We start from the raw sequence: 24030 nt of genomic DNA, 5'->3' as shown, positions 1-24030 counted from the left end.
CTGTCCGAAATTTGGCATGGTTATAGATCACACACATTAATCAGCTACTTGTTTCTTCATTTGTTTTGTTTTTCGTCTTATTCTAAAACAGACCATACTTAGCACAGAAAGTTACATACACTAGTATACAATGAATTAACGTAAAAATGAAAACTCTCTCATGTATTTCAGCATTATTTTGTTAACCAACGGCAGGTACAATAGCGAGGGGTGACGCGAAGATTGCGCCAGTGCGTCCATCTCAGCACCGTCCGCCTTCATATTTGAGCCGCGTTCTTGGAAACCTTGCTTCCCCGTATTACTGTGCAACTGCGTGGGTACTGTTTTCGTCCGCACGTACTTTCATGACGTTTTGGCTTTTGTACGAAATGTCGACGCCACTCCGGGCTTGTTATTGCCTTCCTGGTGCTCACATTAATGACCACAATTGCATGCTCTTTCCGTTACTGGGTTTTAACAAAGTGGTAATTACTTTGGCGACGGTGGTTGACCGCCGAAAGACTTTAGGGTCGCAACGCGACCAAAATAGCGGCATTTATCTGGTGGGAGCCTACGATTCGTGTTCAGGGAGCTTTTCGTGAACACGAAAATCGTTGCGATAGCTTTTTTCACTAAGTGCGGATCTCACACACTTATGTTTTCAGTAAAGTGCATGACACAAGCCAGATGTTAATGCTTCCCGCGATGGTGGTTCACAGACCCAGAAGCTACCCGGCCAATTTCTGTGGGGACGACATACCTTCCAAGTTTTGTATGAAGTGGTAGCCAAGCCCCGCAAGCGCAGGGGTTTAGGACTTACCCATATTGAAGTAATGACATCCGAGTTGTTTGTACGACGCTATATTTAACACGTAGACAGGCGTCGTATTCTAATACATCTCGTTGATTTCCCTGCCACCAACACGGCAGTCTGACTCCTCCCATTTATATTTGACGGATTTATCCTTAAATTGCAACAGTTCCGCGAATATTTTATAAATGTCAGTTTCTTTGGGCCGATATCGTCTCAAAGGCGCATCTCACTATAGGAGACTTATTATCCAGTCCATATCAACGGTCTTGCCTCTGCTCTGAAGAAATAGCTTCCCCGTAATTATCCTGGAAAACCATTTGGTCTCATCTTAGTCTTCGTGGAGGTATAAAGTCATTCGTAGTTTGATAAAGACTGGTCACGGTGTTTTTCGCTTAGGTCTTTCCCAGACTTATCATTATGACAAAAGGCTGGCGTTCTGTGGACTGGATTGGCTCTGGATTCGTCGGGTGTGGATTACCTTTCCTGAGCTCATGAAACCACTTTTTTGGATGAATTTCTTATTCGTCCAGACGTATCCTTTTTTCCTCAGACGAGAACTAGTACGATAGTCTGGTTCCTGGGTCATTACGTTCACTATGTTGTTGAAGGAGTTAACAGCTCTGGACCCCTGTCTTCTACTAGAATCTGTATGCCACGTTATTAAGCGTTTTTAGCAAATACGCTTTTAGTCGACATTGTGTTGGTTAAGTTCTCCTTTGGTCTTTGATTCTTCCATATTTCTGATGCTCAGTCAGGTGAAGCCTTGTTTAGTACACTCCTTGTCATGGCGTGAGGTCAAGCGCCGGAACGGCAAAGAAGAGAAGGTTGTGCTAAGTGGTCTGCCAAAGGCTGACTGAACGGCCACCTTCCACGACGACAATGCGAAAGCAGCGGTCTCTATGTGACGAGGACATAAGCCACCCGGCCGATTCATGTCGGTCCAGTTCAATAGCATTTTCAAGATTAGCGACATAGACAAGAGCATCAACGCGAGTGACTTTGTTTGTACTCTCTATGTAGAACAAACTTGAGATTTTCTATACCGAAAAAGATTGATTATTTTGTGTGTAACTCTTTGCTTGCGACACATCTGTGTAATAGCAAAAGTTGCAATTTTCTTATTCTTGTTTGATTGTTTGTCTAGCGAACCGAGTATGTAGGCTTCCTGGACACTTTATATTTGGTGACGAGGATGGGATAAGAATCTCATAGCGACAACCCGGAGCCTGGTTGCCACAATTTTCTTTTGTCGTGGTCTTTTGTGTTTTGCTGGTGCCTTAATCCAACCAACCTCATCTTTTCACGCAGGGATGTGTTTACACGTTGTAACAGCGTCTTGCTGTGTTTATTCTATCTTCTGTTTTCAGGTGGGCATTGCAGATATTTTCTTTGCTTGTATGATTATTTTTCTTGCTTGCATCGTCTGTTTATTGCATTTGCCAGTTAAAAAATGAGAAACCCACCTCTCCCGTTCTTGGAAAATATACTTAGCCTTCCATGTATCATTCCCGTAAGTGAACTGCTACTTTCACTGTGCTACAATCAAGCGATTGTGTGAACATATTTGGCGTTGATTCAGTTGACTAGTTTGGCTTTCAAATTCAGGACAATGAGTTGTCTGTAGTCAGTGCCAAAGACAGTGTAGTAAGCTTGCTGAAAGAATTCCTTGATCCATTTTCTGAACGTTAAGCAAGGCTAATAATTTTGTTGCACATACTACTACGAAAGACAATACTCACTCGAAATTTTGCCAGTCCAGAACTGTTCCCACAGCATTACGGGGCAAAGTGGCTGCTGAACTTAAAGAATTGCAAGATAGTGGAGCTATTGGGACCACACGAGCTAGTCAGTAGGTAAGTCCACTGGTCTGTTCCCTAAACCATCAGTTTTGTCAAAGCAAGGAGGATGTTTCCAGAATGAAATTTTAACTCTGCAGAAGAATGTGCATTGGTATGAAACTTCGTGACAAATTAAAATTGTGTACAGGACCGAGACTCGAACGCCGGATCTTCTGCCTTTAACAGGCAAGAGCTCTACTGACCTACCCAAGCGCGCTCCATCTCAGAGCTTTAATTCCACCAGTTTAATCCCCAAGTTTGGAAGGTAGGAATCGTGATACTGGCGGAATTAAAGTTGTGAGGACGGAAAGTGATTCGTGCTTGGGAAGCTCAGTCGGTACAGCACTTTCCCGTGAAAGGCAAATTGTCCGGAGTCGCAGTATCGGTTCGGCACACAATTTTGATCTGTCAGAATGTCTTATATGTACCCACATGCCGCTGCAGAGTGAAAATATCTTTCTCGACACATCCCCCCAGGCTGTGGAGAAGACATGTTTCCGCATTGTCCTTTCTTCGAGGAGTGCTAGTTCGCGAAGTTTCGCAGAAGACCTTCTATGGAGTTGGGAAGGTAGGTGGGAGGCGAGGTACGTACGGAATTAAAGCTGTGAGGGTGGGTCGTGGGTCGTGCTTGGGTAGGTCAGTCCGTAGTGCACTTGCCCACAGAGGGCAAAAGGTCTCGACCTCGAGTCTCGGCCCGGCACACAGTTTCAATTTGCCAGAAAGTTCCATTCTCACATCTTGGCCTCGCTCATTTCATAGCATAAATAAGTCACGTGTGTAGATCGCCAATTCTTTGCAAAAACTAGTGAGCAGTTACTTATACAAGAGCACTGTGGGACTGTTCGTACGAAACAGCGCGTCGGCACTGTACTTGGAAAGATATGGTCCCCTAAATAGAACATACGACTCACAATGTCACGCGTGACCCGAAAAATCAGTCCGCACCGTCACAATAATTCTCTGCTTGCCCTAAGTCGAAATCTTTTCTGCGGTATTCTGAAGGGCACTGCACCAATTTTAGTCAAGTGTTCTTTTTAGTTTCCTACACAACCTAGGTATACCACTATGCTTATTTAACATATGGGTTGTCAGCAATAGATGATATATAATTTTGTTTATTGTTAGTTTCATTCAACAGATAAGAGCATCTTCTCTCATTAATGTTCCAGTTACGTTCAACTCTACATTATTTTCCAACAGGAGCAGCACCTGTTCCTGGCGATGCTTGCATTTGGAACGGAGTATGCTTCAGATGAATATAAATTACTTTTACGAAATGTAGCTGCGTATGTTCGTTACCGATTCGGTGACGTGTCGTACACTAGCTGAAGAACTCGGAGTTGCCCGGGTTTTTGTTTATTCCTTTCTACTGTTAGTGCATCTTCTTCTTCTTCCTGTACCTCTTCCTCCACCTTTCGCTTTCCATCCCCAGAATTTCCTACTCTCATTCCCCTCTCAGTCCATCTCCGCCTTGCCCTCTCTGTCCATGTCGTCCTCCCCCTCTCTCAGTACATCTTCTCTCACTTTCTACCTCACTATATCTGGATCCCCTCTCTGTCCACCTCCTTTTGCTCAACCCTTACACTGTCCTCCATCCCGTTATCACCGTCATCCTAAAACCAGTTCATGATTTTGGTTTTTATGCTCACACTATTTCAGCCCAGGTATTAACTAATGTGTGTACCAATCTTGGTTGAACTGGATCTAGTGGCTTTGGAGGAGATGTTCAACATACGTGTATGTGACATATATTGCTTACACATGTGTTAGAATGCCTGCTGTTTTACACAATCCGACTCCGGACACAATGGTTAACGTATTTGTAGAATTTAGCTGTGTGGCTTTATCTTATGTCCTGAAACACGTTGACAAAGTTATGGACCTCACTTAAGTAATCTCTTTCGCTACCTGATTGCCACACTGAACAGCACCAATAAGATAAATTGCAATGCATACACTCACAAGTCAACTGAATACAAAAGTCCATTGTAGAACAGTTCTACTTTGTCCCTTCTCATCCACACTCATGCTGCTGGTAGTTGTGAGGAATCCAACTTTCATTTTACTTTTTACTTTTAATTTATTTTAATTTTTATTTTATTTTAAAACAAATAATAAGTCATGCATGCACCAAATTTGCTTGAAAGTGCTCCATATGCCACCATTTAGGCATCCGTGTCACCCGCTTGTCATTACCACCCATATAGGACGCACGTGTTCTTGACCACAGAGTCGTTCATTCCAGACAGCAAGTAACCAGAAAACTCCGGATCCCTTACAGTATCAAACTCCACTACGTAAAACTATTTCGAACTTATGAGGTCTTTACTAGTGACACAATGTGTTAAATATTTGAAGTTAAGCATGTAAGCGAAGGAAGTTTAGAAAAGGTTTGAAACCATATTTAAAGTATACTAGAAGTCTCTAAGAGCTCTCATTATCACCACTCATCTCAGTGGTTATGACGTCATGTCTCCTGAACTACATATCATACAATGATATAATTTTCATGGGCATTCAATGGTTTACATGGATGCTATGTGCAAAACGTGTTGCGAATAGAGTTCGTAATAAAGAAACATTAATCAAAACGTCACGCATAGCCACGTAAATTTTGACTCATCGCAATGATTATGAAGTCACATAGCCTGTAGTACGTGTCGTTAGATAATGTCGTATGATGATACTATTTTGCACTCTCACTTAATGGTACATGTAGATGCAATCTGAAAAATGTATTGCGAATAAAGTTTGTATCAAAGAAGTAATAACTGAAACGTCACCGTAATGCGGCAGCAAAAATGCGAAAAGCCTAACAGTTTTGTTGCACATATTACTATGAAAGACAATACTCACTCGAAATTTTGCCAAGCCAGAAGTGTTGCCATTATATTACAGACAAAGTAGCTGCTGAACTTGAAGAATTTGCAAGATTGTGGAGCTATTAGGCCCATAAAAGCTAGTCAGTAGGTAAGTCCACTGGTTTGTTCCACAAAACTTCAGGTTTGCCAAAGCACGGAGGATGTTTCCAGAATGAAATTTTCACTATGCAGCGGAATGTGCACTGATATGAGTTCGTCTCAGATTAAAACTGTGTACTGGACCGACCCTCGAACTCGGGACCTTCGGCTTTTCACGGGCAGGTGCTCTACTGACTGAGCTAGCCAAGCACAACTCACGTCCCATCCTCAGAGCTTTAATACGGCTAGTTTCATTCCAAAGTCTGGGGGGTATGAGACGAGGTACTGGTGGAACTAAAGGCGTGAGGACGGAACGTGATTCGTGCTTGGGAAGCTCAGTCGGTAGAGCACTTGCCCGCCAAAGGCAAAAGGTCCCGAGTCTCTACCGGCACAGAATTGTGATGTGTCAGAAGGTTTAATATCTACGCACACTCCGCTGTAGAGTGAATATATCTTTCTGGAAACATCCACCAGGCTGTGGCCAAGACATGTCTCCGGAATATCCATTCTTCCAGCAGTGCTAGTTCCGCAAGTTTCGCATGAGAGCTTCTGTGAAACCGAGCGGTTCTAGGCGCTACAAACTGGCACCGCGCGACCGCTACGGTCGCAGGTTCGAATCCTGCCTCGGGCATGAACGTGTGTGATGTCCTTATGTTAGTTAGGATTAAGTAGTTCTAACTTCTAGGGGACTGATGACCTCAGAAGTTAAGTCCCATAGTGCCCATTTAGTATGCAATGTGGCTACGGAATTAAAGCTGTGAGGACGGGACGCGAGTCATATATGGCTACGTTAGTCCATAGAGCACTTGTCTGCAAAATGCAAAATGTCTCGAGTTCGAATCTCGGTCCGGCACACAGTTTTGATATGCCAGATACTTACATTAACACATCTTAGCCTCGCTCATTGCATAGCATAAAGAGCTCTGTATTGCGCCGATACTTTGAACGTCGGCAGAGCCTCGCTATACAGAAAGGTGGGACTCTTGTTCAAAATGAAATTGGAGAGACATGTGTGTTGATCCCCAAAGCTTCGCAATATGTAGTGTCGCAGTTACTTCACCAAGGACACTGTGGGACTGTTCGTGCGAAACAGCGCGTCGACACTGTACTTGGCAGGGTATGGACCACCAAATAGAAAAGATGTCGTCACAGTGTAACGCATGTCCGGAAAATCAGTCAGCTCCGCCACAAAAATTCTCTGCTTGCCGTAAGTCGAAATCACCAGGGCAAGGTGTGCACATAGGCTTTGCGGGTTCTCTTTGGAACATTCGTCGGTTGACTGCCGCAGACTCTTATAGCAAGTTTCCTTTTGCTGTGCCACTGAAATCGACAACGCCACGTAGCACAGTTCAGGCGCTGTCCACTATTTTTTGTCTCTAAGGTCGCCTGAATTCATAGTGTCACCGGCCCTGAGTTTACGTCACATGAATTTGAAACATTCTGAGAACGCAATGGCATACATCTTCTAACTAGTGCAACGTTCCGTCCACAGTCAAACGGAGAAGCAGTGCGTTTTATTATAACATCTAGGCAGCAAATGGCCAAACTTCGCTCCGCACACGCCAGGGAGGAAGCACCGCAATTCTTTCTCGCCTCCTATCGTCAGTATCCACAAGATGTACGATCGCCGGCGGAGTTGCTTGACGGCCGCCGCTCTCGGACTCTGCTACACCTGCTACACCGTCCTCAGCATCCGGCGATTAAGGAAGGCCGGAAGTATCCTTTCGCGCCGCATGATAGTGAGGTCTTGAGAGTTTTTAGCGGGAGCAGCTGATGGGCGCGAGGGAGATCCTTCGTCGACATGGCGTATGCTTGTATCTCATTTCAGGCCTGCCCTATGGGATTCGCGCACAGGATTGCCTCGGTGCGATGTCTCTGGCTGGTCTTCGCGTTTTACGTCGCGGTTGGAGCAGATCTCCACCTTGGCTCCTCCGGAGACCCAAACTTATTTTAGATTTGACTAATTTTAAAAAAGATGGAACCCCAGATTTTACGTTTCAGTCTCTGTTTTTTCACATTTTAGATGTGCATCACGGTTTCATTGTCGTTTATACTGATGGCTCCAAACATGAGACTTTCCTTGGCTGTCCTGTGGTGTTCCCTGATCATGTTACCCGGATTCGCCTCCCTGCTGAATATACCGTTTTCGCAGCGGAGCTCCACGCGATCCTGAAGGCACTGGAGCAGATGCATCGTGTTCGGGGCGATCGATTTCTTCTCTGCTCCGATTCTCTTAGTGCCTTACAATCATTGCAGAACCTATACCCGACTGAGGAGATGGTCCAGCTGATACATGACCAACTGTACTTGCTCCAACGGCGGGGTAAAGAGGTATCCTTTTGCTGGGTGCCTGGTCATATCGGTATATTGGGCAATGAACAGGATGATCGGGCTGCCAAGGAGGCCTGCAGAGAGCAGGATGTGGTCCAGTGTCCTATCCCCTTGCAGTCAGTCATCGCTGCACTCCACAGGAAGTGCATGGAGTTGTGGGAGGCCGAATGGCTGGCGGTGACGGCCAATAAACTGCGGTCGGTAAAGTCGACCACTCGGCCGTGGCGTTCCTCCTGCCGGCTGCTCAGGCGGGAAGAGGTGACCCTCACACGTCTTCGGATCGGGCACTGTCCTCTGACGCATAGCTATTTATTACGGCGAGTGGATCCTCCGTTTTGTGATGGTTGTGGTGTGCACATCTCTGTCCGGCACATTTTAACAGACTGCGTTTTATACCGTGATGCAAGGGCAGAAGCACAAGTTGATGGGGACCTGCCCTATGTTTTAGCTAACGATGAGACGTGTGTGTCTAGGGTTTTTAAATTTTGTGATGTGTCTGGACTCTGGCCTAACCTTTTAGGCTGGAGGTTTTAGTGTATTGCAGAGTGGCTGACTCCTCCCTTTTTTTCCTTGCAGTCAGCCAGCCACTTCCATCTGCTACATTGTTTTAGCACCCTCTACCTTTTTCTTCCTGTGTTGTCCATGTTTTACTGCTGACGCCCTGCTTCATCCCACGCTTCGGTGTGGGTGAGCACATATTTTTTCAATGATTGTTCCCCGTGATTTCTGTTCCGTTATATGTAAATGTTCTGAGTTTTTTATCTTGACAACCGTCTCACTATGATACTGAACGGGCGCTGAAGACTTTGCTGTAGTGCGCCCACAAAACCCTTCTATCATCATCATCACATTTCAGGCCTAGATGTATTACAGCGCCGGCATCACTATAAAATTCGCCCCTGTAATTTGGATGGTGATTCTTCCATGACTCTTCCTCAAGATTCACACACCCCGAGGACAGAGAGGCTACAGCAGCCACCAGAGTCTGTCATCACGACAACACGTGACGACTCCATGGAGACGGAGCCTTCATCTCTCGTCCGACCGATGGAGCGGGACCCGCCCCTGCTGCAGGGGCCGACACCTCCGACATCTGTGTATGGGCCTCAGAAGGTGGACGCCTACTCTTCTGAGCGTTCTCTGGGGGGGGGGGGGGGGGGGGGCATTCCCAGCAGACCGAAGGTAGGGATGGCGGGGTACGACTCAGAGTCTGACACGGGTGGAGTGGCCGTGCGGTTCTAGGCGCTACAGTCTGGAACCGAGCGACCGCTGCGGTCGCAGTTTCGACTCCTGCCTCGGACATGGATGTGTGTGATGTCCTTAGGCTAGTTAGGTTTAATTAGTTATAAGTTCTTGGTGACTGATGACCTGAGAAGTTAAGTCGTATAGTACTCAGAGCCATTTGAACCATTTTGAACCCAGAGTCTGACGTCCCCTGCAGCCACAGCTTCCGGTTCATTAGAGCTTCCATCCTCCTGCCCCCCGTCCCCACCCTCCCCGTACTACTGCTCCATACACGACGACGGTGCGTCGTTTCCTTGTAAAGGGTGGGGAGGGGGGGAGGAACTTTACGGCGTGAAATCAAGCGCCGGCACGCCAGTCGTGAACGAGAAAGAAGAAAAGGCTGTGGGAAGAGATCAGCCAATCGCACGCTGAGCGACCCACTTCCAGGTCGACAACGCGACAGCAGCGGCCCCAGTGTGAACAGGACGTAAGTGCCGCGAACGACAGTCAACGGCCCGGCAGCTTTAAGGTTAGTGACTTAGATAGGAGCGTCAATTCTAGTAAATTCGCTTATACTCTTTATGTAGCATCGACTTGAGATTGTCAATACTGAAAAAGACTAATTACTTTGTATGTCGCCCTTGCTCACAACACATCTGTGTAATTGCTAAAGTTAAGTACTGCAATTTTCGTATTCTATTCAAACTCATTAATACAACTTGCTTGATCGTTCGTCTAGCAGTACGCTTCCTAAACACTTTACTCCTCTTCGTTATTCATATGTAAGGACCAAAATAGATACTAGGTCGTAAATCAGTTTCTGGTCATTTAGAAGCTTTTTAATTTGTGTTGTTACTCATATCTGGGACATATTATGCATAAATAAATAAAACACATCTATAGTACGTCAGTTCTCACAAAGGATTATTTTGGAATCTCCGCTCCGTTGTGAGTCACATGGTGGCTTTGACAAGATGCTGTCACATTCCCTCCAAAACTATTCCCAGTTTACCCATTAGGGGCTCTCATCGCCCAAGAACCAGCTCTACTGGTATTTGAAAAGAACTCGCATCAACATCTTTTTATGTTTGACTTCCCCTTCTCTTCCCTTATGGGCCGTGCCGCACTGGGATGCCACGGTAGCTCTGCTGATCGAGACGCCGTACTCATTGCGTGGGACACCGTGGACCATCCCTCACCTGGCGCCCACGAGAGTGCGGCAACGCTACCTGCAGAGCTCCGGTTGTGAGCTTCTGCCAGCAGGTCTGTCCGCCCTGTAGTGCTGCCAGTGGGACAAGTGACAGCTAAGAGCCGTTCCCGCACTAGGAAGCCCGTGGAGCTGCCAAACTGCTATCGACAAAGGATTTCAAATTGATTCCGTATCTCTAGATTTCCAGAAGGTTTTCGAGACTGTACCACACAGGTGGCTTGTAGTGAAATAGATTGCTTATGGAATATCGTCTGAGTTATGTGACTGGATTCGTCATTACCTGTCAGAATTCGTAGTAACTGACGGAAAATCATCAAGAAAAACAGAAGTGATTTCTGGCATCCCCCAAGGTAGTGTTATAGGCCCTTCGCTATTCTTCTTCTACATAAATGATTTAGGGGACAATCTGAGCAGCCATCTAAGGTAGTTCGCAGATGACACTGTCGTTTATTGTCTAATAAGTTCATGACAAGATCAAAACAAATTCCAGAACGACTTACAAAAGACATCTGTATGGTACAAAAATTGGAAATTGACCCTAAATAATGAAAAGAGGGGTAATCCACGTGAGTGCTAAAAGGAATCCCTTAATCTTCTGTTACACAGTAAATCAGACAAGTCTAATGCCCGAAAATTGAACTAATTACCTAGGAATTACAGTTACGAACACCTTAAATTGGAAAGAACGCATACAAAATGTTGAGGGGAAGGTAAATCAAAGATTGCGTTTTATTGGTAGGACACTTAGAAAATGTAGCAAATTCACTAAAGAGACTGCCTACACTGCACTTGTCTGTTCCCTTTTGGACTACTGCTGTGCTGTCTGGCATCCTTACAGTACAGGATTGACGGGGTAGATCGAGAAACGTCAAGGAAGGGCAGCACGTTTTGTATTATCGCGAAATAGGGGTGAGAGTGTCAGTGACATTATACAGGATTTGGGGTGGACATCATTAAAAAAGTGTTTTTGTTTTTCGTTGCGGCGAAATCTGCTCACGAAATTTCAGTAACAAATCTTCTTCTACGAATGCGAAAATATTGTGTTGACGCCGACCCACATGGGAAGACACGATCACTACGAGAAAAATCAGAGCTCGCACGGAAAGATGTAGGTGTTCGTTTTTCGTGCGTGCTGTTCGAGATCGGAATAAGAGAGAATTATTGTGAGGATGGTTCGATGAAACCCCTCCTAGGAACTTAAGTATGATTTTCAGAGTATCCATGTAGATGTAGATGTACACTACCAACTGCTCGCCCATGCACAGATTTCTTCAAATTCACCTTGTGTGCTATGGATTGTCTTTGCTCATGTAACTTTTAGCAGCGAGACTCAGATGACACCAGTAACGTGGGACATTTCATCTAAGGACTGTTCCTGCTGGGAACTAAAGCGGGAAGAAATACTGGAATTCATGAGTGTCATAATCGATGCCCAGTTCAGATAACACGACCCTGCTTGTTACAATCACATTCAATCAACTTATAATAATGTACTTTCAGGACAATGGCTCATTCTCAATTTCCTTACAACCTCTTTCTGGTACTACACTCCAATCGCAAAAACTTAAGAACACAGGCAAGGCACACTAATATTCAGGATATGGAAGTTTTCCAGACCGAAATAGCACAGCTACACCCCCTTCATAGCTGCGCTAGTATTACTTAAAGAAATAAGGTAGATAATCACATGAGGCCAAGTTCGTACTTTTTCCCTAAAATGCTTTAAATGTAATTTGAGTTGATAATAAAGTATTTATATACGTATAGTATCTGTTCTTTCAGGCATGTCCAAAACAAGAGACACCATTCTTGATTTGTCATCCAAACATATTCATGATGAAATCTAATAACTTTTGACATCAGCTGCAAAAGTGCTTCGAAATGAATTCAGTGCCGATAAATGTCCGCCCGCTCCCGGTAGCTGAATGGTTAGCGTGACATGTTGTCAATCCTCTGAGCTAGGGTTCCATTCCCGGCTGGGTCAGGGACTGGGTATTGTGCTGTCCTCATCATCATCCTATCATCCTCATGGACTCCAGGTGGCCGAAGTGGGTGGGTGAAGGACCGGCACCCGGCGAACGGTATGCTCGTCGGGGAGCCCTAGCCATACGATTAAATTAATCAAAATAGTGCCGAGAAGTGAGAATTTGTTCCGGACCAGGACTCGAGCCCAAACTTCCCGCTTAATGCAAGTGGTCGCCTTAACCGTTTACGCTATCGACGCACGATTTCCGTCCTACCCAATTTCGCAACTTGTCGCACACTACTTACGTTGTGTCCCTTATCCACCTTAGGCATTGCTTGCCGCATCACACTGGATTCCCGCAAGAGTTCAGGAGAGAGAGTAGATCCGTACTGAAATGATCTTAAAGGCCGTCAAGTCGTTAATTTTTATATATGTGTGATGTTTCTTCTTTCGGACTTCCACTAGCTTGTCAAATATACGAACTGAATTTTCATGAAACTGAAAATTCTGACACTATGAATTTCTAAAACGTTGTACAGTGCGTGAAATAAGCTACTGACCTCACGGTCAGCAATGAACTGATGCCTCTAGAACCTTTTCCTTTTCTGTACCCTTTCTCTGTTTCAATGTCACACACACACACACACACACACACACACACACACACACACACACACGCATCTACTTCGGTAATGAGCGCAGACTGAAGAAATTTCTCGGGCGTCTCTGCGAACGTCTCGAAATCCTCCACCAAAACGCTGCCGCCAGAGCGGCCATAGCTTCCCAGTGCTGCAAGGCCCTAAGGCAGGCTGGAGGCTGTTTGAGCTTCCACCTGTTGTAGGTTGTGGATATTCTAAGCCAAATAACATGATAGCAGGTAATGGGCAGGAGGATTACCCAAGCAATAATTAATGAGACGAAATTAAAGTTTGGAGTAGCCGAGCGGTTCTAGGCGCTACAGCCTGGAGCTGCGCGACCGCTTCGGGCGCAGTTTCGAATCCTGCCTCGGACATGTATGTGTGAGATGTCCTTAGGTTAGTTAGGTTTAAGTAGTTCTAAGTTCTATAGGACTGATGATCTCAGAGCCATTTGAACCAAATTAAAGCCCGCATCTCCTGGTCGTGCGGTAGCGTTCTCGCTTCCCACGCCCGGGTTCCCGGGTTCGATTCCCGGCGGGGTCAGGGATTTTCTCTGCCTCGTGATGACTGGGTGTTGTGTGCTGTCCTTAGGTTAGTTAGGTTTAAGTAGTTCTAAGTTCTAGGGCAGTGAAGACCATTGATGTTAAGTCCCATAGTGCTCAGAGCCATTTGAACCAATTGAACCAAATTAAAGTTTCTGGAATTTTGCTTAGAGCCAAAGGACACCAACCGCAAACCTTCATCCGAATACGTGGATTCGACCTACTACTATTCGTTTATTGCTCGGATCATATTGAAAATATGACGATCAATAATCTCTCTAGATGCACTGTATAATATGCAGTGTAATGCAAACGACCATCAGCCCCATGATTCATTCGCTTCGCTTAGTCCGCCCTGTCGCCGCTGTGTCGCTAGAAGGCACAAAACATTCCGTGTTCCCAGCGCGCCGGACACAGGTTGCAGTTGTGGAATGAACGAAGGGCAGCCAGGCGAGTAATTCATAACCAGGTCACGCCGCATACAGAGCAGCAGAGCTACGTTCGTTGCAAACATCTGCGCACCCTCAAACAACCCACTCTCGCCCAGCAGTCGTGTAGCGACACCGCAAAACGACGGCCCACGAATAAGGAGCGCATGTAAACCGCGCGGACAAACGAGTCACGAGCAACGGTCGAGTGTTACAACAGTCAAAAAAGGCTAGAATAAATTTCCGGACGTTTTCTAACACACTAATTTTTTCCAAAGCTTAAATTTTATAACAGTCCGGTTGCCTGGAATTAGTCTTTCTAATTAGTGAGAGAAAATGTGGAACAGAGTAACAGCTAGACCAGAATAAAATATTAAACCAATCTGTATTTGGGAGTAACTGAAGCACTTAAACCAACAGTGATCCCACCTACCTTTTGAACGTTCCTTTGATCTCCTTGGAAATAATGTTGTTCTTATTAAAGTAAAAGAGATTTCCAATTTCCCTTGTGTTTCTACGTTAGTTTGTAGTTTGGAACTGTCTGAGACAATCCGCAGTTTTCGTAAGACTATCCAAATACTCAGCTCTAGAGCGTTTTGAGTAATCTATAACGGCTATTCATTGTTCTAAGCTGAAGAGTCCAGAATAGAGTCAGACGCTAGTAACATGATACATATCTTAAGCCATTTGTAGACAAATTAGATAACATTTTACGAAAAATATTTACATCAAAATATAAATCGACAATCTCAAACTTCATTCATGTATTGTATGTGGTCCTACACATGAGACTTTCTATTTTAAAGCCACATTTGCAAGGTGAGCTTTTATTAGCAGAAAACGTAATTATAAGTAAAGAAATAAAGAAAAATTCGATCCATAGATGTAATCCACGGCTGTGTAAATACTGCATGCAGCCGCTGGAAACATTCGAAGATTTTTTGAACGTCATATCATTAGATGGCTCTGAGCACTATGGGACTTAACAGCTATGGCCATCAGTCCCATAGAACTACTTAAACCTAACTAACCTAAGGACATCACACAACATCCAGTCATCACGAGGCAGAGAGTATCCCTGACCCCGCCGGGAATCGAACCCGGGAACCCGGGCGCGGGAAGCCAGAACGCTACTGCACGACCACGAGCTGCGGACCATATCATTAGACTAAGAATGATCTTTTTTCAAGGTCTTGTTCAGATCGGACGTATTTAGGAGCACCGCCATTACTAATACATTATTTTATAAATACTTGACGAGTTGCAACCAGACAGCACTCTAATTACATAATGTAAGTGTGGTACATCAAATTTAGTTTTTATCTCAGAATGTGCTGTTATTACTAACTTATGTATGTTTTATTTTGTGTCTTTATTCCTTGTAAGATGGCATGGCAAAAGTTTATTACCAACTGTTACTATTGACACCGACCTACATAGAGAGGAACGATTACCACCACAAAATAAGCGAAACCAGAGCTCGTACGGAAAGATACAGGTGTTCATACTTTACGCGTGCTATACGAGATTGGAATAATAGAGAATTGTGAACGTGGTTCAACGAACCCTCTGCCAGGCACTTAAATGGGGTTTGCTGAGTATCCAATTAGATCTAGATGTAGATGTAGAAAAAAGAAATTAATTAAACTGGCGACTTCGTGTCGGGACTCATTGTGATATGTACTACATTGTCTTCCTTTTGTTACATATTTATTGGAAACTACCAACGAGACCGGAATACACTGAAGTAAGACGAATTACTAGATTGCATGTAGACACCAGAAATTACGCTGCAATCGTGGATACAAGGTAAACCAACGCATCTTTACATCAGCAATCTTGCCCAAGCGCTTTGTATTATCGTAGCTTCCTTGATAGATCTATCACAGTTTTATGTTTCCTGAGCAGAGATTTTAAGCTACGTCGCGGTTTCCTAAATGATTTTCATTATTCATACTGTGCAACAATACAGTTTGGTAAGTGCATAATACGGGCGACTGTAGTTCTGTGTTTCGTAACATGGGGTGCACCTATTAGTATTCAAAATGTCAACATTACTTTCGGCAGTTAATTTTCTTGTTCAGACATTGTCGCACAGTGAGATTAATTTTTACATTCATTCTTATTGTCCATTCGAGTTTAAATTTTTATTGCGTCATACATTACCTGTCGCATGGTCCTCACCAGAAAACAGCAAAGATGGAGAACGAGATACCGCAAACACAGACGCAATCCGACTCTGACATGCCATTAAATAACGAAAGTGACGTTTCGGCTGATGCGAATACTAACGAGCGAGGTATTATTGCCTATTCTGCTCATGTCAATTTAGAGAACAGACCGCCTATATCTCGTTCCGAATCCATTCTGGTGTCTGACGTCATGTCTAACGACGTGGAGTGGCTGAACAATTGCACATCACTAGTATTGTCGGAATGTTCTGTCCTGTTATGACACAACATAAGCATGACATTGACGCACGTATCGACCAACAGATGACTTACACACGCGCCACTTTGAAAACAGCTCATGACGAGATGAAAACACGACATGATGAAATTAAATCAAATTTAGTCGCACTTAAAACATCAAACAACACTTTGTGTAGCCGTGTCGAGGTGATAAATAATAGTGTGACTGGACAAGTATCCGCCGGCCACAATGGCTGAGCTGTTCTGGGCGCTACAGTCTGGAACCATGCTACCGCAATGGTCGCAGGTTCGAATCTTGCCTCGGGCATGGATGTGTGTGATGTCATTAGGTTAGTTAGGTTTGAGTAGTTGTAAGTTCTAGGGGACTGATGACCTCAGAAGTTAAGTCGCATACTGCTCAGAGCCCATTAAATCTTATCCGGCAGTCCATGATGATATAAAAACGCGTATTGCCGATGTCGAAAACCAGGTTGACACAATTGACAAACAGCTTTCTGATAAAGTAATACTATGCACTGTCAAGCATTTCTCATGCATCAATAGAGAATTTCACAGTTGCATAGAGCAAATAGACAATTATTTTCACTAGTGCTTACAAGAAAAATTGCCTGCTGTTGTCCACGACACTGTTGCGGAATCTATACATAACAACAAACACGCAATCAGTCAAGCAGCACAATCTACCGCTGCGCAGTCGAAACAGTTTGACAATTAGGTACAACCAATGTACAATGACGGTAATAGCAACCAGAACACATAGTTTGGCAGTGAATACCGGTACATTTATGAGGTATACATACCGCAAACGATGTACGCACAACAACAACAGTACGCACCTCGACATGACACAATGCATTACAGTCGTGATAATTATCAATAACATTTTCCTTGCCATTCGCCAGTTGAACCCTACAGCAATAATTCTGAAACTAAACATTACTATAACGCCAAGGAAGAGGAGCTCCTTATAAAACACATACAATTTCAGTGATTTACCTGAAAAAAGAACCTTACATCCTGTCATCCTTGTTAAAGCACTCTGCAATGCATTTCCTCGTACGTAGAGTGACCGTAAGAGGATATATTATGTTGTCTGTTATATCCAAGGCGACGCGGCTGTATGGGCGTATAATGAAGTCGACAGATACGTCACGTACGAACAACATGCGAGAGCCTTTTTATCTAAGTTTTGGTCACAGTCTGTACAGCAATGACTTCGTACTCAGATTGTGGATCCTGAAATATTCAGTCATAAGCACGGCAATTTACGCCGATATTTAGAGAACTATTTAAGTATGGGACATTTCCTTGACGAGGCGGTTGCAAGGCGTGACATTCTCCGCGCACTGAAGGCAAGACTGCCGTTTAAAATCAAATATAAACTTCTTCACATCACAGATAACGACGCGGAGTATTTTCTCACAGTGCTCGATTCTGTTGGTATGCTTTACGAGGACCAGCGTTCCATACGGCAAAACAATTGCTACAATGTTTACACCTGCGCAAAGCAAAATACGCAGGCTAGCCAACCCAATCCCGGCACGGGGGCTGTTGTCGGCACGCTAGCCAACAGAATCAATCGCTTCTAATGGAAAGCGTATATACACAACAGAACCAACATTCTCAACACACCACAAACAGTAATTACAACACTTCTTATTCTACTGGCGGCGATCCAACCAAAACAGCAACGGACCTGGAGAAACGACAACTACGCCGCTCGGTATGAAAACACTGCGACACCATCTCAGCAAAACAAAAATACAGGCAAGTGGCAATTGCCACCGCCGCAAATGCTAACTCAAAACTGGAATGCATCTACGGATCCGCAGGTGAGTCAAAACATGAAAACATAACGACCACCACAGTTCGGAGACTGGAATAAACAATATCAAAATGTAAATATTATCGAAGTAACAAGTGATACTCCACCTCCGTCTGTGCCTGCACACAGTACAAATGTGACGACGTCAAACTAAAAACGGTCACTACTGTGCGCCAGGTCGTGTCTGTGGAAGAATTGGGGGGCGACTTTCATTTTAATTAATTTTTTGACACACCCACTTTGCAACGGCACAATGATCATGTACCTGACAGTTGTATACAGCAACCATTATTACTCATAACGTATAATCATGACGAAAACTTGTCTGATGAACTGTTACAAAAGAACACACAATGTAGTTCATGGACCAATGCAATTGTTTTGGCCTCAACTACTGGTGTTGTGGGTGGTATACCCACTACTATTATTCTGGACACAGGAGTGGCTGTTAATGTCCCATCCTATGATTTTTACTAGAAAATGTGTGAATTTGGACCGTACGAGAGTATCCTGTCCAGAACCTTAAAAGTTTAACTGCCGTATGAATTAAGTCGTCTAGGATTAAGAAACAGGTGTTTGTGACAGTCAAGGTACGTAATGGAATTGTACAATGGCCCTTCCTGGTCGTGCAAACCCCGGTCTTTAATTGTATTTTAGGTTTAGATATAGTGTGTGAGATGGACCGCACTACTGCCTTCTACAAGCGTAAAGGTACACTTAGAGATAAGGGTAGTAAAATTTCTACTGACCTGGATACCAAGACTCTGAAGCAGAATAAATATTGTACAGGTACAAGATCCAGTTAATACGAGACACTCATGATATTGACATATAGACACACGAACATGATGCTCAGGTTGAGGACTTGAAAATGTTAATTAGTAATAAGTTATCAGAAACCACGGCTGTTACACATAATGAGCGTAATGAACTTTATGGTGTTTTGTCCAAGTATATACAAGTATTTAGCAAACAACAAGGTGTGATCAACAGATACGTGTATCTAACAGAAGTTAACCATCACCAGATTATCTTCCACAAAACCTATAATGTTCCACTATTCCACCGACCTGGTGTGTGGCACTAGATGAAACAATTATTAGAGTGAAAAGTCGTTTAACCTACCACGTCACCTTACTGCAGCCCTTTACTTGCTGGAAAGAAACCCAACGGGAATATCAGAGTTGTTTTTGGTGCTCGTGTAATTAATGAGATTATTTTACTTGTTCGCACGAAACCTGGTAATTTTGAGGAGCAATTCCACAATTTTTTTGATTCTGGCTATTTTTCGACGATTCATGTGACCAATTCGTTCTGGCAAGACGCAGTCATGCCAGATTCTAGAAAGTATACCACATTTATATTTGCGGGGGAGGGGGAGGAGGGGCGAACCTATCAACTTTTTGTCCTTCCCCTTGCCGGCCGGAGTGGCCGTGCGGTTCTAGGCGCTACAGTCTGGAACCGAGCGACCGCTACGGTCGCAGGTTCGAATCCTGCCTCGGGCATGGATGTGTGTGATGTCCTTATGTTGGTTAGGTTTAATTAGTTCTAAGTTCTAGGCGACTGATGACCTCAGAAGTTGAGTCGCGCAGTGCTCAGAGCCATTTGAACCATTTGTCGTTCCCTTCGGTCCGAACGTCAGTTCAGGCGTGTTTATCACTGCATTGCATACTGGACTTGGTGATGAATTTGTTCAGTCAGTTACTCACTACACTAATGACCTACTCATAGGTAGTTAAGCTTAGTCTGAACACACTGATACTTTGCAAAAGATTCTGTATAAATTCGCACAAGCTGGAGTGACAGCTAATCTCCAAAAGTCGAAACTGGCCACTGAAATTAAGTGTCTTGTACATATCATTAACGACCTGACCCTAGTGGGACAGACGCAATCAAGGAATTTTCCCATTCCATGGACTAGAAAGCAATTGAAATAATTCTTTGTACTTTGTTCTTTCTTTAGACTATTTTTACCACACCGACTATTAAACAGCAAACTTCTATGGAACCCACTCAAAACGAAATAGGCATGTATATGGTCTGACCAGTGTCAGACATACTTAGATGGTATTAAGCATGCTTTGGTTAACGCAAACATTTTGGACCACCGTGATTTTAACTTGGATTTTTGTATGACATTTGAAGCCTCATCCTATGGCGTAGGCTGTTGTTCGTTTCAAGTTGTAAATAATTGAGAAGAAGAACATGTAAAAGTAATAATTTTTACGAGCCGCACACTTGGTGGATGTGACCGCACCTACTCTGCCACATAATTTGAAATACTCTCTATAATGTGGGCCTTTAAGATATTCAATTACAATTTGTATGGTAAGCACACTAAAATTTATACTGTCCACCAAGCTATCACATTTCTATTACCTTGTAAGCTTGTACATCCCAGATTATCTCGCTGGGCTTTATCTTTGCTAATCTTTTCCTTTTAAATTGTATATAACAAGGGTACAGACAAAATCATCGCCGAAGCTTTCTCTCGTCTGCCTCAAGGCTTGAATGAGTGTAGCTCTGAGCTGGAGAACGTGAATGATTACCGAATACTTCTGATGCAGGGTAAGCTATATCACCAGTATTATATCGACTTAGTAGAAATATGTCAACGTTGCAGAAATCTGATCCGTTTTACTCAAAAACCAACCAGACCATCCTCTGTCCAACCAGTTTTGATACACAATGATGTGATATTTCATCGCCGTCATCTTGAAGCCACTACTTCGTATGTTTGTATTCGTAAGGCTTCTGAAAGCAACTTAATTTGGCACACACATTTTGTTTGGAGTCATTATGGTACCAAGAAGTGCCTAGCAAAGGTTAATACCTATTGTTACTTTAGCAATATGAGACGTAAAATCCGCAATATACTGACAACATGTGCGATCTGCCAAAAATGTAAATCACTGAACTTGTCTGCGAAGACTGATTTCCATTCTATTCTACCCACTAAACGGCTACAAATTGCAAGTTCTGACATACGTGCTCCACATCCCACAAGCAGTGGTGGTGTGAAATATATTCTTGCTTATTACGATTTACTCTCGAAGCATGTTAAACTGCATGCTATAAGATCTGCTACTGCCACTGGCATCATTCGTCGTTTCTCATGTGACTCCATTCCTCACGTGGGAAGACCAAAAGCTATTTTATCCTACAATGCTGCATACTATACCAAGTATAAGTGGTGTAAATTTCGCAAAGACAATAGTATTAAGGGTATTTTTATCGCAAGTTATATTATCCAGTGTAATCCGACTGAACGTGTGTTCTGTGAGGTTAACATATTTATGAGAACCTACATTTCTACCAAACATACCAATTGGGTAACATATTTGTCTTTATTTTATTTGAAGAGGTGGACAAGAACCTAAATGCTTATGAACCACCGTACGCTTCTAATGAGCTCATATTCGATCGCAAAGAAGGCAACGATTGACAATGCCGTTACCAAAAGTTTCTTTTCAGCAAACAACACACGAGGAAAAGGTAAGGGAATTCTGCTGGACGCTGTCTGCGGAAGCCAAAATTAGGAAAAGAAATTATGCGCGAACTGTTAAGAGGAAGCGGGAATTTAAAATTGGAATGTTAGTGCTTTTGCATACTCACCATAACTCGTCAGCTCTTCAGCGGCGCAACGCGAAGTGGCGTCTGCTCTATGACGGTCCTTTTGTTATTGACTGCATTCCGCATCCTGGTGCATATCTGCTACAGCATCCTAAACCAAACAGATCAGAGAGAGTCCCTTTAGTTGGCCATAGTGTCAGTAGTGTCAGTGTCGTCATAACTGCCGTCTGCTTCACATCTGCTGTGCAGCGAGCTATATTAATTTAAGTATTAACTGCATTTTTCTTACTTTTCACTTCTTCTTCCGTGTGTTTTTGCTTTCAGGAAGCTTTAATTTTCGAGTAGTAGTAATAGTGCTCCATAGAATCCATGTTTGTTTTGAATACAGTCACAGAGAGTCCCTTTACTCAGCTGTAGTACCAGTAGTGCTAGTGTTTGTTCTGAATACACTCCAGAGACAGGTAGTGATTATATTCATTATTTTCAACATGAAGTGTCTTGTAACCACAGTTTAGTCAGCTATCAGCCGCCTTTAGTGAATTAGCAGTCTAGTTCAAAATTGGCTCTCAGCACTATGGGACTTAACATCTAAAGTCATCAGTCCGCTAGAACTTAGAACTACTTAAACCTAACTAACCTAAGGACATCACTCAACACCCAGTCATCACGAGGCAGAGAAAATCCCTGAACCCGCCGGGAATCGAGAACGCTACCACACGACCAGCAGTCTAGTTAAAAGTTGATTACCTCTCTACAGTAAATTGTTGATTTATCAGGATGGATATGATGCGTGACTACTGTGTACGGACGCAGGAGGAGCTGGCCACTGTTCGAGAACAGCTGAACGTGTTGATGATCGCGGTCAGCCGTCTTCAGGCTGCTGCCTCGGAGTGTAGCGGCAGTGGGGAGTGTGTTGCGTCACATGGTACACCACAGGTGTTATATGCTTCACCCACAGTCCCTGCTGTCGAGACATCTTCGCGGGTACCGGGCGCGGTTGGGCCACCCTCTCCCAAAGGGGAGTGGCGAGTTCAGCGGCGTTGGCGACGCACAAGGTGGAGGATCAATGTGGAGGCTGGCCGTGTGGCATCGCCCACTCTGCCTTTGAGTGGACATGTGGCCGCTCCTTCAACAAGGTCCGAGCAGGCCCACGGGGGAAGGGGTTTATTAGTGATTGGGAGCTCCAACGTTCCCCATAGGGAAATAGCGGAAAGGTCGGGAAAGAAGGCCAGTGTTCTCGCTCTCTGATTGCCAGGGTGTCTCATCCGAGATGTGGAGGAGGACCTGCCGACGGCGATAGAGAGCACTGGGTGCACCCGACTGCAAGTTGTTGCTCATGTCGGCACCAATGACTCCTGCCGTCTAGGTTCAGAGGTCATCCTCAGTTCGTACAGGCGGTTGGCGGAATTGGTGAAGGCGGAAAGCCTCGCTCGCGGGGTGGAATCTGAGCTAACTATTTGTCTTATCGTTCCCAGAACCGATCGCGGTCCTCTGGTTTGGAGCCGAGTGGCTTAAACCAAAGGCTCAGACGATGCTGCGGAGATCTGGGGTGTCAATTTCTCGACCTCCGCTATCGGGTGAAGAAATGTAGGGTCCCCCTGAATTGGTCAGGCGTGCGCTACTCGCAGCAAGCGGCAACAAGGGTATCGGAGTACGTGTAGAGTGCTCATGAGCGTTTTTTAGGTTGGAGAATTCCCTCCGTAGGTCCGGCAAGACGCCTCCTGAGACGCGACAAGGTAGTAGTAGGCAAAACGCAACAGGGAATAACAAAATTAATGTGGTAATAGTAAACTACAGGAGCGTCTATATAAAGGTCCCAGAACTGCTCTCATTACTAAACGGTCACAATGCCCACATAGTACTAAAGACTGAAACCAGACGTAAACAGTAATGAAATTATAAACTCAGATTGGAATGTATACCGCAGGCAGGCTGGACAGTGAAGGGAGAGGTGTATTTATAGCGATTAAAAGTGCAATAGTATCGAAGGAAATTAACGGAGATCCTAAATGTTGTACCCTAGATCCTGTATGAAAACTAATAACCGAAACCGATGGATGACTAATAACAAACAAGTAGCTGATAATAAAAGTACATTTCATAAAACGCCATAAACTGGTTCGGTAAACGTAAGTTTGTAGGAGCATTGATATCGAAGCACTGAAAGCAATATTGATGCCAGAGGTCAGAAATGATGTAAGGAAAAGTAAAAGTAAATGGGCCGGGTCGGTACGTAGATCAGGGCGAACGAGGTGTCTCCCAGATATCAC

The sequence above is a fragment of the Schistocerca cancellata genome, unplaced genomic scaffold (genome assembly GCF_023864275.1).
Source record: "Schistocerca cancellata isolate TAMUIC-IGC-003103 unplaced genomic scaffold, iqSchCanc2.1 HiC_scaffold_718, whole genome shotgun sequence".
NCBI lineage: Eukaryota > Metazoa > Arthropoda > Insecta > Orthoptera > Acrididae > Schistocerca > Schistocerca cancellata.
This window is presented reverse-complemented; position numbering follows the sequence as displayed.